General features: G+C 40.1%; 1 protein-coding gene across 4 annotated transcripts in view; it reads right to left on the bottom strand.

Annotated features, from left to right (window-relative positions):
- FILIP1 (filamin A interacting protein 1) overlaps positions 1-16,274 on the bottom strand; it is a 139,292-nt gene extending 123,018 nt beyond the window's left edge. For 3 of the 4 annotated variants that reach the window (XR_010917108.1, XM_067532681.1, XM_067532678.1), the window contains exon 1: positions 15,906-16,274. The gene's annotated coding sequence lies outside the window, so the exon portion shown is untranslated. Of the gene's footprint in view, positions 1-13,293; positions 13,447-15,905 lie in introns of all 4 variants that reach the window. The other variant, XM_067532679.1, reaches the window with a different exon arrangement.
- Between the last annotated feature and the right edge of the window lie 985 nt (positions 16,275-17,259).

Raw genomic sequence — 17,259 nt, forward strand, 5'->3', positions numbered from 1 at the left:
CATGGCAGTGACTGGAGGAGAGCTCGCGTTGCCGGGAAGCAGCGGAAAGGAGGTGGTCCTGAGGAATGGAGCTGGTGTGAAGCTGCAGGAGGCACTGTGCAGATGGCCCAGAACCTGTCTCCTGCTCTTCATTTCCAAACTCTCCTTTCCTCTTCACAACTCGTAGATCCTTAGACCTATGGTGCAGACTTTACAGGGTGTAGGGCAAGAGCAGGGATGGTGTCTAAGTAGCTAATTCCCCACCCTTTCTACATGGGTGGGGAGAAATGTGATCTATGTCTGGAGAGGTTGCTGTGTGTGAATCACTGGGGCATGAATAGTTATTAAATGAGGATTTTTTAATTAATTGAGAAGCTTGATGGTGCCTACTGAGCGATTTTTATTTTATTAGCTTGGGTAGCACACTCATAGACTCTAAGGTCAGAAGGGACCAATATGATTATCTAGTCTGACTTCCTGCACAACGCAGCCTCACCCACCCATTCCTGTAATAGATCCCTAACCTATGACTGAGTTATTGAAGTCCTCAAATCATGGTTTAAAGACTTCAAGGTACAGAGAATCCACCAGCAAGTGACCTGTGTCCCATGCTAGAGGAAGGCAAAAAAAACCCAGGACCTCTGCCAATCTGCCCTGGGGGAAAATTCCTTTCTGACCGCAAATATGGCGATCAGCTAAACCCTGAGCATGTGGGCAAGATTCACCAGACACCCAAGAAAGAATTCTCTGTAGTAACTCAGAGCCTATCCCATCTAACATCCCATCACAGGCCATTGGGCATATTTACCACTAGTAGTCAAAGATCAGTTAATTGCCAAATTAGGCTGTCTCATCATACCATCCCCTCCATAAACTTATCAAGCTGAGTCTTGAAGTCAGCTAGGTTTTTTGCCCCTACTGTTCCCCTTGGAAGGTTATTCCACACCTCTCCACCATTATTTTGGTTATACATAGTAAAAATAGACACTATTGTATCATATATCTGCCTATACATGGCCACTGCTACTGTCAAATTACATAAATTGGTACTTTGTTTCCTTGTGTACAAATTAACACTGATAACTAATGAGCTCCTGCCTTCTTTAATATTGCACGTGAAGGCACCACTTTACTGCATTCTTTCACAGACAGTTTTGGAATGTCTGCAGTCCTCTGTCATTTTAGTCTGGTGTCCCCTTCTCCTTCTTTCTGCTCAAGCTCTTTAGCCTATGAGATTATCTCAATGAAATTCCATTTCAGTACATCACCAGAAACATGCTCCACAGACACACCCCCTGAGCCCTGACCAGGTTTATTCTATCTGCTACCCAAAATCCAGAAACCTGGGAATCCTGGACGCCCCATCATCTCATGTATTGGCACTCTCACAGCAGGACTGTCAGGCTATATGGACCCTCTCCTCAGGCCCTATGCCACCGGCACTCCTAACTATCTTCATGATGCCACTGATTTCCTGAGAAAACTACAATCCATCGGTGATCTCCCAGAAAGCACCATTCTAGCCACTATGGATGTAGAAGCTCTCTACACCAACATTCTACACAAAGATGGAGTTCAAGCCATCAGGAACATTTTCCCTGATGAAGATATGTCACACCTGGCAGCTGAACTTTGTCACTTTGTCCTGACCCACAATTACTTCAGATTTGGAGCCAATCTATACCTCCAAGTCAGTGGCACAGCTATGGGCACCCGCATGGCCCCACAATATGCCAACATTTTTATGGCTGACCTAGAACAACGCTTCCTCAAAACTCGTCCCCAAGCACCTCTCCTTTACCTATGCTACACTGATGACATTTTCATCATCTGGACCCACGGAAAAGAGTCCCTCGAACAATTCCACTGGGATTTCAATAATTTCCACCCCACTATCAACCTCAGCCTGGACCAGTCCACACAAGAAATCCACTTCCTGGACACTACAATACAAATAAAAGATGGTCACATTAATACAACCCTATACCGAAAACCAACTGACTGCAATATGTATCTTCATGCCTCCAGCTTCCACCCTGGACATATTACATGATCCATTGTCTACAGCCAAGCCCTTAGATACAACCGGATTTGCTCCGATCCCTCAGACAAAGACAAACACCTACAGGATCTCTATAAAACATTCTTAAAACTACAATACCCACCTGGAGAGGTGAAGAAACAAATTGACAGAGCCAGGTGGGTACCCAGAAGTCACCTACTACAGGACAGACCCAACGAAGAAAACAACAGAACACCACTGGCCATCACCTACAGTCCCCAGTTAAAATCTCTCCAACACATCATTAAGGATCTACAACCTATCCTAGCAGATGATCCGTCTCTCACTCAGGCTGTGGGAGGCAGGTCTATCCTTGCTTACAGACAACCCCCCAACCTGAAGCAAATACTCACCAGCAACCATACAAGAAGAATACTAACCCAGGAACCTATCCCTGCAACAAACCCCACTGCCAGCTCTGCCCACACATCAACTCTAGTGACAGCATCACTGGTCCTAACCACATCAGCTACACCATAAGAGGCTCATTCACCTGCATATCTACTAATGTTAATATATGCCATCATGTACCAGCAATGCACCTCTGCCATGTACATTGGCCAAACTGGACTGTCACTACACAAAAGGATAAATGGACACAAATCAGACATAAAAAATAATAACATCCATAAACCAGTCGGAGAACACTTCCATCTCCCAGGTTATTCTGTCACTGACTTGAAAGTTGCTATTTTATTACAAAAAAACTTCAAAAACAGACTTCAAAGAGAAACTGCTGAGCTAGAAATCATCTGCAAACTTGACACAATCAAACTGGGTCTGAATGAGACTTAGAATGGTTATCTCATTACAAGAAGTAATTGCCTCTGATCACCCATTATCACCTCCTACTCAATGGTTGTAATTAGGCCTCAAGTACCCTGCTTTCATCTACTCCCCCCATTGTTGTCACTTCCCTTGGATATGTATATGTTGCCTCCTATATATGTTGCCTCCTGTATATCTCTATCACTTGCATCTGAGGAAGTGGGCTGGAGCCCACGAAAGCTTATGCCTGCAGAAATTAAATTTGTTAGTCTTTAAAGTGCTACAGAACTCTCGTTGTTTATGCTCCACTAAGAATGTGTTTTATAAAGGCTAGGAGCAGAAAGCGTATAGCTGTATGCAGATAAAATCATGAAGAAGCTAGCAGTTATGGTCAAAGTAAAAGATCTAAGAGGCAGTGTTGATGTTGGGGTGAACAGAAATGTTATCTGTCAGCTGTAGCTGTCAGCAAAAATATTAAGGAAAGAGCAGCTGCATCATACTGCTAACAGAGGAGTGGAGCAATCCTAACTCCAAAATAGCCTTCAGAATGTGTGTTTTCTTCTCCTGAACCCCATTAAGAGGCATGATCTGTTTATTTTAAAGGTTAGTTTGACCTGGATATTGCTGCTGCCATGTAAATGTGTAATACACAAAATGTTTGAAAATACAAATACACAAGGCAGAACTATTTAAAGTAGAGGTTATGGGAGTACATTACTATACATCAGTCGTGCAACTTGCCTTACTAATGATTCTCAGCTACTGTATCCCAGTTTCATTTTAATTAACATCAAGGCTGATTAATTGCTCATAAAAATGTAATTTACATTATTCGATTGAGGCACAAAGAATCAGTTTATTTTCAGCTATTGTAACACTTACTTTTTTTTAGGAAAATATTTACAGAAGCATATCTTTCCATCTTTTTTGGCTGACTTTATAGAATATAAGAAACTGCCACTTTCTTTTGATCATGAATTCCAAGATAAACATAATAAAACCTGTGGGCTTTTTGTTGTTTTACAGTTTAGAAAAACCTATGAAACAGCATGATGCAGTTCTGATTGTAAAGCTAACGAAGTACAGTTCGACTGGCAATACTGCCATCAGTCAGGAGACCTGGACATTTCTGAACTGAGGCCAAGGGAGCCCAGACACATCACAGAGGTGATGCACACATAACCTCTGTGGGAGGGCATGCTCAGTTGTTTTTCAGCCCCATAGAGCTGCCTGATTCAAGGAGCAATCCTGATTCAAACAGTGGCCTAGGAATGAAGAAGGGGGCAGTTGTCCACGGCTCAGTTTCCCAAGGATCGTTACCAAGAAAGCAGAACAAAGAGGAACAAGCCAGAGTGGCTTAGTGGTCTGTGCTTCGGCATATAAATTAGACACACTGGACCAAGAGGTCCCAATCTCAAAAAGGTCCGTTCATGGTCGGTAGCTGTATCATGCAAGCTGTCGTCTGGGGAACTTTTGATGATCTTTTGAAGACAATGGTCTCCATGGACATAAAAGATACCCTAGCTCTCTTCATAAGAATAGGGGTATTGCCATTGTGTCCACAAGAAGCACTTTCCTTCCCAGCACTGTTTAACAGTTTGTAGGCCAGTTGGCTAGCAGCCACCCTCACTTAGACCTTGCTACATTTCAGTGGTGCCCTAGCTATGCATACAGTTTTGTTGCATTTTTGATCCTTCAGAGAACTAGTCATTATGGGCTCAATTTTGAACAGTCTGGAGCACTCAGCACTTTAAGGTGAATTGTAGATGGTGCCATAATGTTAGTAGTTCTGTTTCCAGCAGGGTGCAGCCAATTCCCATTCGTCTCTCTCCTCCTCACAGCTATATGCAATATCTATCTGCGACCCTCATATTTCTTTACTCTCCCCCTACCTTTCCTTTTCTCACCCACCCCAATGTCTCTTCCAGCTGGAAGGCTTCTCAACACTACAGTAGCTTTCATTGCTGCTCTACAGAAAATGGTGAGCTCTCAGTGGTTTGCTCCCTGAACTGTGCTAGCTTGACTGTGATTGGAGGTTTCCACTTGTCCTGAACCTCCATCTTTTGTCTTTATCTGGAAATCCTCAAGGCAAGGAAAGCCCTCCTCCCATGAATTCCAATGTGACCCCTTACCCTCTCGGAAGGATCTTCCAGACTTCATGTTCCCAAGGTTCTTGGTCTTAACCAGCTAGCAGGTCTCTATTGGAAGCGGCTCCCCATGGTGGCAGCACCAACAGCTAATCTGCAAGAGTCTTCACACTGATAGATCCTATATCTGCCTTCTACTGTGTCTCATCAACTATGAATATGACCCCCTGATCTGGTCACTCTTTGGGCTGTGATTAGTATGTGAACGTTGGATCTTCTGCCAAGCTCAGACTCACTCACCCTTTTCTCTAGCAGCATTGCCAACCTCAAGACCCAAAAATTGAGGTTGGCCTGAAAATCGTGACATTTAAAGCAATAATTTGGGGTTCTTTTTTCCCTCCTGGTATTGGAATGTTTGGAATTCATGTTTTTAACCTGATTCCATGAGCTGGGGCTCTAACAAAAATGCCAAATATCGTGGTACTTGTGATAAAATTGTGAGAGATAACAATGCAGTTTTAGCAAACTGTGGGTGCCAGACCATGACATTTAAGCCTCTCTTGTCTCACCAAAAAGTAAGTTCAGGACACCAAGATTTTTTGTTTTTAATCACAGGTTCATTGGTCCCCTTCCCTGATCCTCTATGATTGTTTTTCCTCAGGCTTTCTGACTTAACTAGGAAAGCTCAAGGCGCTTTGGTTAATTAGGAACTTCTGTATGCTGGGTTAGTTTGTCCTGTCTCATGTTTATTGGCCTATTTTGCCACCAATTTTTTTTTCCTTCAGCACTCTTCATCTTGCTCCAGAAGGCTCGGTGGAGTGCTATCAGTGGTCGCCTGCCATAGTGCTCCCTTGTCTATAGTGATGAGTTTTACAAAAAATGTCCACCTGTGCATCTGTACCAATGGGAGGCATAGTGTAGAGGAGATTCTGCAAGCTTCTGGTATTTTTACTACGAAACTACCATTTGTTGACACAGTAGTAAACCCAGCAGAAGCTGACCAAAGCTTTTCTACACTATGTACCCCCTCTGCTGCAGCTGAACCAGCTGAAATGTTTTTCTAAAACTTCTTAATGTTGACATTACTTAGTTTTTATTTCTATGAGCTTCCCTTATTACAACATCATGGGGACATCTCACATCTTCACTCCTCCTCTGATGCCCTTTCAATGCTGGCTAACTTGCTGTTTTCCCTGTCTCAGAGCACAGGCTGTCCAGCCACACATCATTCTGTCTCCCTCCTCTGAGTCTGCATCAATCAGCTTCTCTTCCCTCTTCAGGCTGTAGAATCTGCTTTCCAAAAGGGAATAGGTTTAAACTCTTTATTTTAGCTCCATGTATGATATACATTATCATGGTATCTAAGCACTATACACTCTTTAATGTATTTATCCTCTCAACATCCCTGGGAGGCAGGGAAGAAATGAGGCACAGACTAAATGACTTGTCCAAGGTCTCACAGGAAATCTGCAGTGGAGCTGCGGACTGAACCCACATCCCTCGATTCTCAGAACAGTACCTTAACCATGTGACTATCCTCTCATCCATTATGAGCCTACTGATCAGCTATCACAGGATGAAAACTATACAAGAGGGATGGACTGTCCATTCAGAATCTGGGGTGAATAGTTTTTAGAAGATCCTCTGAATTTAGCAATGTGGCCTTCACCCACCAGGATATTGTCTCACTGATGGGGGCCACTTGTCAGATGCTTTGTCATTCCTCAAGTATCTCCCCTTTAGTATCCTGCACTCATTGCTGAGGTATATCTAAACACTGCTCCTCTATGCATTTATGCCTGTCAACGGAGCTATCTTTATGTATTGCTTGCTTCCTGTGAGGGATCTTTTAAGATCACAGTAGCATCCTATGGAAATGTTGTTCCTGGTGTATTTATTTCATAGCCAGCAATTAGACCTTGCCTTTTTTGGATTCTGTATCTGTAAAACTCAGCTATAACCAGGACAGGTATTGAGCATTGGCCAGCTAGGGATTTTTATTTGTGATGCATCTTTCCAGTGCTCTCTTTGTGATGCTTGAGCTAAGGAGAAACTCATAGTTCACAGTTTTTGCTTTTACATCACCTTGTAGGTTCTCAGAGAACTTGGCAGACACAACTGAGTTATGCTTTACAATATTGTTAGGTAGCAAAGTATTCTTAACCCGCTTTCAGAGAGAGGCTGAGGAACTGAGAGACCCTGTGGCTTGCTCAGGGTGTCTTAGGAGGTACGCAGTAGAGTCAGAAATAGAAGCCAGGATCATTCAAGGTAACCTAGCTGGATGGAAAATCAGGTGATTGTGTTACTGTCATTTAAGTGCTGTAAGTCTAAGCACCAGCAATACGGAGGAAAGCCCCAGGCTTCAGTCCTCTGGTCTGTTCTTATCTATTAGTTCTCTCATTTTTCCAGCACAAGTAAGTGGATTCCCAAATTTAGGCTTCCATTCCTTTAATCCAAGCTAAAGGGACTTGTACTAAAAAGCTTTCTCCAACCGACATTGGTAAGGAATTCTGTGAGCCTGCGGATATTCAGATTGTGTTCTTGGGCTTTCAACCCAAGGCTAGGATGCCTTTTCCTGGGACTAAGAAAAGGAGTTTGGTTATCTTTTCACCAATATACAACACTTTTTACTTCTGCTGCCCTGGAGCCTTTGCAAGAGCAGAGTGAACAGAGCAGTCTTTATCCTAATTGCTCACATGGTTTAGGGGCCCTATCCTCCAGGCTCACTGGACTTTTTATGGCGTATGTATGGGCTCTTTCAAAGATTGCTACCTTCCTTCAGCATCACCTTCTTTGAACTTCTTATCCCTCACAGTAGCAAACATGCTACACCCTCAACTTCTTCCTTTCAACAGTTCTGAGTTTTACCACGTGCAACCCAGGGCCTGCAACACTCAAGAGTTTTTCAGCTAGCTCAGCCTTCCACAGTCCAATGAGGTTTGGTTTTTTTTAAACCATCTTCATGCCTCCAAGTTTTCAGTGCCCGCTTATACAGGAACTCCTGCACTTGACCCTGTCATATATGCTTCGCAGGTTGTAGGGTCCCACGTGAAAAGTTCTCATGCAGCTGTTGATGGTGAAAGCAGGTCCTTTAGTAGTTTTAGCCCTGGCTTATCATATTAAATAATTAAGATCCCTACTTATCAACTCCTCCCTCTTTGTTTTTTCACAGGACTCAGACTTTTAGGGAAACCGAGGCTATGTTCATTGTTTTCATGATCGAAACAGAGGAAAAAGGACTCCTAGTTCTAAGGCCACAGTTAGCGGCTGATTGAAATCTTGTACTAACATGACTGGTCAGCAGAGGGGTAGGCCTGCTTTGCAGGGTCATTATAGTAGAAGCCTTTCTACTTCTCGGGTGGAGAGAGTGCTGGCCTCATCCCCTTTGAAATCAGCAGTGCCACTTTTTGGTCTTTGCTTCACCCCTTCACCAGCCACTACCAAGTAAACCTGCAGAGCCTTTGAGTATAAAATAAGCCTCAGCTACTTCTCAGGTTAACTAGTTTTGCCTCTAGGGACACTTTGCCACATCTGTTTGCTGGTCTGTTCCTCAGCAGGACAGGAGTAGGAGATGTTCAACATGGAACGTTTACTCATCCGTGAAGGAGTTTTTCCGCATTTCCTTTCATCTGTCCAGCATCTGTGCTAACCTTTCCTATTTACACGTTCATTCTCTCTCCTCTGATAGTTCTGGTGTTTTGACTACGAGGAAGGAAGACAGGTGAAGTTTTGCTTACATGTATTTTCAGGCTTTTGGTTTTCTTTACCCCTTTTATTTCTGGTAGATGGCACCTTAATTCTAACTGTGCTGCACTGCAGGATGGGAGAGGAGGGGGGTGGACAAACTCCTTTAAAAAAAGCAGAGCTTTCAACTGCTGTTGCTTTTTTGCCCTTATGAAGTTTGTTAGTACTTAACAAAAAGGAAACATTGTTTCTCTTTACTACTGAAATCCTGACACTGCCACCAGAAAGAAACCCTGGACCTCCTTTGTGCTCTATAGCACGGTAAAGAGGATTGATTCTAATTTTACTTTTACCAAGGAGGTCTATCTCATTCTACTATGTTCAAACCTTCTTGATCCAGATACGATGCGAGACAAAAAGGCAGTTTAGCTAAAGGGGGAAGTGGGGATTGGATAAGATTGTCTCTCCTGGGTCTTATCACCCAACTGTGATACCTGCTTGACTTGTCCTAACTTGGGGTAGCTGCTGCTGAATCTGACACTGGCTCCTGCGGCCAGCTGCCTCAGTCTTTTGGCTCTGAAAGGGGAACCCCGGCCCCCTCCAGTCCTAGGAAATCCTGTTGCTGAGTGGCGCTACATACAAGGGATCACTCTATATTCTGCTCCCTACAATCAATACTGTTCAGGGAACTCTGCCTGATCTCTCACACTGGAGCTAAAAATGAAAATAAAAGGGGTTTTCTTTTTGTTTCAAAGAGTTTTCCTAGAGGTGACCATTGAATTCTTCACCCATTTAAACTGAACACTGCTCTGTTCTCCTCTTGGTACAGAGGACCTTGGAAACCTCTCCTCTGGTAGAGAAATTAGAGGAGAAGAGAATCACTATGAGCTTTGAACTGAGGGCTGTGCTCTGAATGGTGGCATGGTCAGAGTTCCTGTCTTTTGACAAGTAGAGGTTTCTTCAGCATTTGCTGTGTTGGCTGGTTAAATAAATGAGATTTTTTGAATAACTGAGGCTTAGATAAACAGGATTTGAATGTACTTAAGATGACATTTCTGCCTAGAAGCTATTATGCAATGGGCAGCATAGCACTGAACCATTCAAGGCTAACCACACAGACTTGCCCCCTTTTCATTTATGCCTAGGACTGTCTTTTAACAGCACGGTTACTCTAATGAAGAATCTACATTACACACTAAAAAGCTAATAAGAATATCACTCGAGTCACAGCTAGATATGCAGCAGGCTTAGAAGTCCTGTCTACAATGCTCACAAACTCTAAGCTGGAAAGCAAATAACATGGTTTTACTGTCTTTTAGTGGATATTTGTCATTGCAGTAACCACAAAGCTAATACATGGAAATTGCATCATTTTGTTAAACAATCAGGTTAGTGCACTGACATGGCATCATGAACCCACCACCCATTCTCCTTCCTATTGTCAAGGTGTATGTCATTTAGTTACAAGAACAGGTACTAACATAACTTACTTTAGACATGAGTGCATCAGAAGAATGAAAAAAGACTGTTTATTCCCATTATATCCTATGACTTAGGTGGTAGGGTGGAGGAAGACCTTATTTTCAAAGACCTCTTGGCTAAACAAGGCAAGTTAGCGGCAATTCAGTTGTACTGATGTTAGGAGTGTACTGCTTTCAATCACAGTAATTTGGTTTACATTTTCAAATAAACGTGTAATCCATTTGATAAACTAATGGAAATGCCTGTAGTGATGCTATAATATCTGTTTACTTTCAGTGACTCTTGATCAAGTTAATAAAATTCTCTACTTACAAATGTTGTAATTGTTATGCCACTAGAATCTAATTTTTTAGTTGGTTAAGTTTATTAGTTTTATAAAGCAATGATATGTATATATGTTCTCATGTATTGCTCCATGTAAATAGTGGAGAGGTTGGAGCAAAAACAAAACAAGAAAACAAACCACAAACAAAACAAAATCACTCACCTCATCTCTAAACCCTATAGATTTTAGGAAAGACAGATGCCTTTAGATAATAGACTGGTTTATATTCTAAAATACTACTTTTCGTCTTTCACTAGAACAAACCTTAGAACAGCATAAATCACATATCATTATACAGATTGACATCACTTCCCCAAAAAGGAAGTGTAACCAAAGCAGCTCTTACTGAACTAAAGTGCTGCTGGGGTTTAAATCAAAATATAGCTTATTGCAACTTCACTAGGTTTTTCTCTCATTCTCAGACCCCATTGGTTAATATCCAGATGGGATAGGTCACTTCATATATTATTTTTAAAGTTTCATGAAACAAAATGAAACTAAGTTACTATACAGAAATCTCTCAAATTCACAGCCCACCCCACCCCAATTCTGGCTTGCTCATGTCAGCTAAACTGAAAAAGGTGGCCATTTAAGGGAAAAAATACAAGCTCCAGCCTATTTCCCTCTAGTTTGCATGTTTTTCTCCCACTCTCTCAGCAATGCATTCTGTGATGCCAGAAAGCATTTTTAAAGGGAAAAAGAAAAACACTTGTGATTAACTTTTAGTTGCTAATGGCACATCTTCAGAATCAAGGAGGTTTCCATTAGAACATCCTATTTTCTCCTTTTCCTCTCAATTTGGTTGTATTACAGATAGCAATTTCCTGTTCATCGGGAAAATAAAGTAATAGTGTTTTATAATTCCATCACCCTGATCTCCACACATCATTTTAAACCATTCCTTAATTGTTTTAATAACCAAGGGATCAGTAAAATGTCTCTTGGAATGAATGAAATTCATAAATTGCAGAAATTATATAATTATGCTTTTAAAGCTGTGTGTTCTTCATGTCAGGACCTCTGTTTGAAAAGTGCCTAGCCCATTTTGGTGGCTATTGCAATCTATGTGGTCTTAGAAGTCACCTTTAAATCTAGTACTTGTGGTTTTTACTTCTTCTGGATAAGATTTGGAGAGGTATGCCAACAAAAGCCTCAAGGCAAATTTCCATAAATATCTTAAATGGGGAAAAAACTTCATTCCCATTTAGTAAGGTTTGATGTGTGCATTGACTATTTTTTCCTGACATGGTAATGAATAAAAATAAGACCAAAAGTACAACAATGGTTGTGGGGAAATGAAAAATGATATACCTAATAATGGACTTTGCTACTACCTACCCTCCTCATTTTTGTTCTTTACCATTGGATGTATATATATATATATATATATATATACCCCCTATCTGATTTCTGTTTCATGCATCTGACGAAGTGGGTTGCAGCCCATGAAAGCTTATGCCTACAGAAATTTAATTTGTTAGTCTTTAAAGTGCTACAGGATTCTCATTGTTTATACCTAATAATGTATTCTTCCCAAGAGGAACACTATTCCCAAATACATTAGGCCCACTTCAGTCTTCATTTGCTGTTATAAGTCTCAATCCTGCTCCCACTGAAATTAATAAGCAAAACTCCCATTGTCTTTCTTGGGAATAGCATTAAGCCCCCGTACAAGAAAATATAGGTTATAAATATCCTGCCACAAACACTATGCTATGGTCTGTATTATAAATAATTTATATTTTAGTATCACTTATTCTATAAGAACAGTAGCTGCTGAGTGACAAAAGAAAGAGTCAGAGCAGCCCTAATTCTTTACTAGAAAGCTGGCTGCTATTCCAGTTGTGTAGCCCTAGAACTCAGAAGTACTGTGCATTCCAAACAGAATTCTGAATATCAGCATACACATTCTTTTGTCCGTTTTATTTGATGAGTGGATGTTGAAGCTTGTTATATATATAATAAAAAAAGGAAAAATATTTGTATGGTCTATGAGAAATAGATAAATGGAAATATCCCCATAGAAAATATCTTTTAACACATTAGTATAGAATTATGGAACTGAAAACTATCTGAGTTTGTGATTCATATAAAGAAATGTTAAATGTGCTTTTATACTTTAATGGGAACCTTATAAAATCATTGTCACAAACCATTTTCTGTTTAATTAGAGTTAATTCTTAGCCAGGGTTTTCAGATACTAAATTTCCTCCATGTCATTTCATATCACGTTATATACAGCTATCTTGCTATGCATGGTATTTTACAGACCTGTAAAACAACAAGGTCCTGCCCCATACAGAGTTGACATTCTAAACTAGTGTGATGAGAAACAACAATAGATCATGAGAAAGGAAGGAGAGAAACAGGAAATTAAGGGGAAAGTAAAACAGCTCTTGGGAAAAGATTATTTACAAAGGATTCAGCTGCTCTATTTTTGTTTAATGTTCCTGTGGGGGAATGGATACTTGTTTGTTAATAATTAAGTACTTAGGCCCCAGGGGCCTGATTCTTCTCTCAATGAAGTTAATGGCAACATTCCCGTTGGCTTCAATAATATGGATTTGGCCTCTGATTCAGCAAAGCACTTAAGCATATGCTTATTTTAAGCATGAGTATTTCCACTGAATTCAGTGGGACTACTCATAAGTGTAAAGTTACACGTGTGTAAGTCTCTGCAGGATGAAGGCCTTAGCTTCCACAGTGATGAGCACTCTAAAAAAAATCCATAGTTTTCTAGATTAGATTCATGTTTTAATATAGCCACTGACATAAGAGAACCAGATAATACCAGAACTGAGACTAATGACCCACAGGATGTAAGCGGGAGGTAGAGGAAATGACAACTGATGTAGGCAGGGACAGAACTATGTTGAGCTTTGAAGGTAAATTCAAGGTCTTTGAACCTGATGTGTAAAGAGACAGAACCTGTGGAGGCATAGGTGCTGGAACTAGCAGTGTTGCTGCATCTCCTGGCTTGAAGTGGTTTTCATTATATACAGGGTTTACAGCTTGGATCAATGACTCTCAGCACCCCGCCATAAGAATTGTTCCAGCAGCTGTGTGGAAGAGAGGGGTGACATGGTCAGAATAGTGGGATAAAATGGATAGATTGACAAAGGGAAGCCAGAAAAGAGGAAGTTCATATAATCAAGATGAGAGAACTGAGCCATGAACCAGGATGTTAGCAATGGATACTGAAAGAATGGGGTTGATAGTCTTTCACTCCATTTATGATATCATTAGTTTCTAGTTTCTATCATTCAGGTTCTAGTGGCTCATATAAGGACACTGTAGTACAAAGGACAGATATGACTGAGAAAAATGAATGTCTGTGCTTCTGCCTACTTATCTTCCTCGAAAATCTATATTGACAACAATACAAGCAACACCTGAAGAACGTTTTCAGTTCAATACAAAAATGTAACTAGGTTTGCATTCTGAAGAATAGTCAAAGCTATAAACAATCACAATGAAACCAGCTGTTAAATGGCTACATTGCATATTTCACAGAGTTGATTGGAAAATTCCAGAGCCTCTTTCTGGACACCTGTTGAGAGAAGAGTAATTTTAGCCTGCGTGCCCATTTTAAAATGGAAAGGGAAGGAAGGCAGAAGAATGTATAATCACAACTGTTTTTTTCCTTTGTTGGATGCAGGCTGTCAGCAAACTATTTGAAAGTCACTTTATTTGATCAAGTTTTTGAGCTAATAAGACTAGCTCCCTTCCCAGCCTGAAAAATGTTTTATAGAGGAAACATTAAAAATATAAAAGGACATTAAAACTAGTCTCATTTTCACCCCAAGACTGTAGTCATCCATAAAATGACAAGGTGAATCTGCTGGTTTTTCTCAGCCCTTTTAGTGAATTATCTACCACTGTATTCAGGAAGAAAGGGACAAGATTTATTCTACTCTAATATCAATGTAAAAAGCTAAAAATTAAACAATGAATATATTTCACCTGACAGTTTTCTCCAGAAAAAAGCAATTTGTTCAAGACATACCTATGCTCTCATGAAATCTCAGTTTCCTCTGAGAGCTTAAGAGAGGTCACAGTGGAGCTGAAATAATTACCATTAACAACTTATGGAGTCACTAATTACCACTACATGCAAAAGAGTTTGTTTCTAAGCAAGCGATGTGTCCCTTTTTAGGAAATAATCTGGTAAAAATGTAAAACATGGTATTTTTTCAGAATTCTTTCCTGGCCCCAGCCCTTCATCTTTTTCCACTGTTTCACTGACAGTTACATCCCTTGGCATCGCCAAGTAAAAATTGGTTTAGTTTTATCCAATCTGTAAACATTTCACAGCTGAATTGTGGTACTGATGTAATTTATTTAGTATGCAGAGATGCATCTAGAATCCATTTTGATAAAGTGGAAACTCTAAATTTCCTGCACGTGTCTCACAGTCTATACCCTGAGTTTCAAACAAGGTAGAAGACCCATTCAGCTCATTTCTACTGAGATGATCCCCAACTTCAACCTTTTGTCCATGCTAAATGGATTTTTATTACTCTCCTGATAATCTTTGCCTTCGGACCTTAATTGGTATGGTACAGGAAATAGATTTTGTAATGAGCACATATTCCTTATCCATAAATGATAAAGTTCTCCTCTATATAAAGAAAGTAGCTTTAGAAGGTTGTGGGTTTGTTTTGATTATTCCTCTATTTGACCAAGCTATTTTTGTCAGTTTTGATATAGACTGATCACTTTAAACAATTCCTGCTTAAATTATTTGGTAGCTCATGAAGCTGAAGGATACTTATTTTGAACAGATTTCTCTTTTACTGTTTGGGGGAAAGATTTAAGTATTGATGGTCTTTCTTTAAAAAAAAAAAAAAAAAAAAACAGTAGTGTGCAAAAAATTACAGTTTAAGAACATTCAGATACTATAATCATAAGGACCTTTAAGGATGGCTCTGATCTGCAACTTATCAAGCAGCAATTTAATATAATACAGAGAGTAGAAGCAGAAGCACTTAGAGCTGTTGTCAAAAGGGCAGAACAAAATGTACCAGGTGATACCAGTGTGCTTAAAGTTATGGAAAATAACCAGAGGAATAGAAAGCAATAGATCACAAAAATATACATAATTCAGACACTGTATAGCTATTTCCTCTGGCTTACCACACTGTCTCTTAGTTTTTATAGCAGTTAAAACTGTTTGCTAAAACAAAATAACCATTATTAAATCTTGATGTGTCTTCTGACAGTATGAGTTTACAGAAACAAGTTTTGAGAGTCTCATATAATCCAGATGCCTTCATGTGATTACTAGCTATTGTCACTAGTCTTGTTTTAACAAAGTCTAAAAAAATGGTCTGATCAGTTTTATTCTCTGCTAAAACAACAAAAGAAAAAGACACCTTCTTATTTTAGCTTTTTTTTACTGAATTTTTCAAATCAGTAGAAGATTAATCACAGAAGGAAAAAAGACAAGCAACTTTCACAAGAAAAAATATAACCACATCTTAAAAAAAATGTGTTAGAGGAGTTAATTCATTCTTACCTGACAGCAATAAGAACCTAGGAATATATCCTACAATGTCAGGGTATTCTTAGTAGATCACAGCAGCTTGCTCCACACTACCCCGGCAGATTTAAGAACTGGAAAAAACATCCAGTCCAGAAGCACACACAGAGATAAGTTTTTTCCACTCTTCTAGATCTACCAGCAGCTGAAGTAGCGCAGGAAATAGCGTAGAGAGCGTAGGGAACGTAGTTTCTTCTCACAGAAATCCCAGGCAGGAGAAATAGGAGGTATGCTCTGACTGTTTCACACCCAGACTTTTGTTTAAAAAAATTTTCAACTGTTGCTAGGTGGTGTTAGGCTTTCGCAGTTTAGTTCTGAGATTGTATTTCCCCTCTTCTGCTCTCTTCACACACTGTTACAGCAATGACTTTGTTGAGCTCAGCTCGCTTGTTCTATATTTAACCAGTGTTCTCAGCAAGTCAAGCCTGTCAACAGCTGAGAAGTTTGGAGCAGGCTTTACTGAGTTCCTCAGCTGCTGAGTTATCAGTGGATGTAGAACTACATAGCCTGGCTACTACGTTCAGTGAAAGATTGTGGAGAAACTGTCAAATCCTTTTAAGGCCTTCCAGTGATTTCACTGGAGTAATTGCTATTTTAAGCAATACATAGACGTTCTGTATTTGGGAATATAATTTTAGAATGTTAGAAAGATACTTACATTAATATTCGTATTAACATCAAATCAGTGAAATTTACACAGTAAGGATTTTAATAAAACCTATGAAGTTTGTAATTTGAAAGGTATTCACAGCCCTTCCAAAAAAAAAAAAAAAGTTGAAAAAATGTGTTTATTCTGAGTAAATGAGTAAACCATTTTCTGTTTGCACAGTTCAAATGTATCAAGCTAGCACGGAGATAGAATGAAAGACTTAGATGGAAAGTGTTCAGAGTAACTTTTGTTGAAAATCAGAAAGTATCAATTGTCTTCTTCCACTAAGATATTGCTGATGTGATCCACCCTTCATTACCTCCATGTCAGATCTCACTAGGGATGAAGGTGAAAGCACACACTCCAATTTGTACAACACACAAGAAAGACAATCAGGAACACATCACACTATTGCTCTAATAAACTACACAATCTCTGCATTTACTTCTGCATCTAATTCATTGTCCTAGTTCTTTAAGTCCCTTAACAGCTTGAAGCCTGGCAACCTTAGAGACTGCCACTCCATCTACAAATCACTGAGACAACCACACTGTCCAGGGAAGGGACACTGCAGCTGACAAGCTGACAGAGTCCAGAGCGACTCCAGTGCTGAAGTCAGAACATTCTCTGCAAATGGCCCCAGCAGAAAAACTCAACCACAGGAGTTCAGTGTGAGTCCAG

This window comes from Emydura macquarii, unplaced genomic scaffold, assembly GCF_026122565.2.
Source record: "Emydura macquarii macquarii isolate MOO-44397 ecotype Brisbane River unplaced genomic scaffold, CSIRO-AGI_Emac_v2 contig_3295, whole genome shotgun sequence".
NCBI lineage: Eukaryota > Metazoa > Chordata > Testudines > Chelidae > Emydura > Emydura macquarii.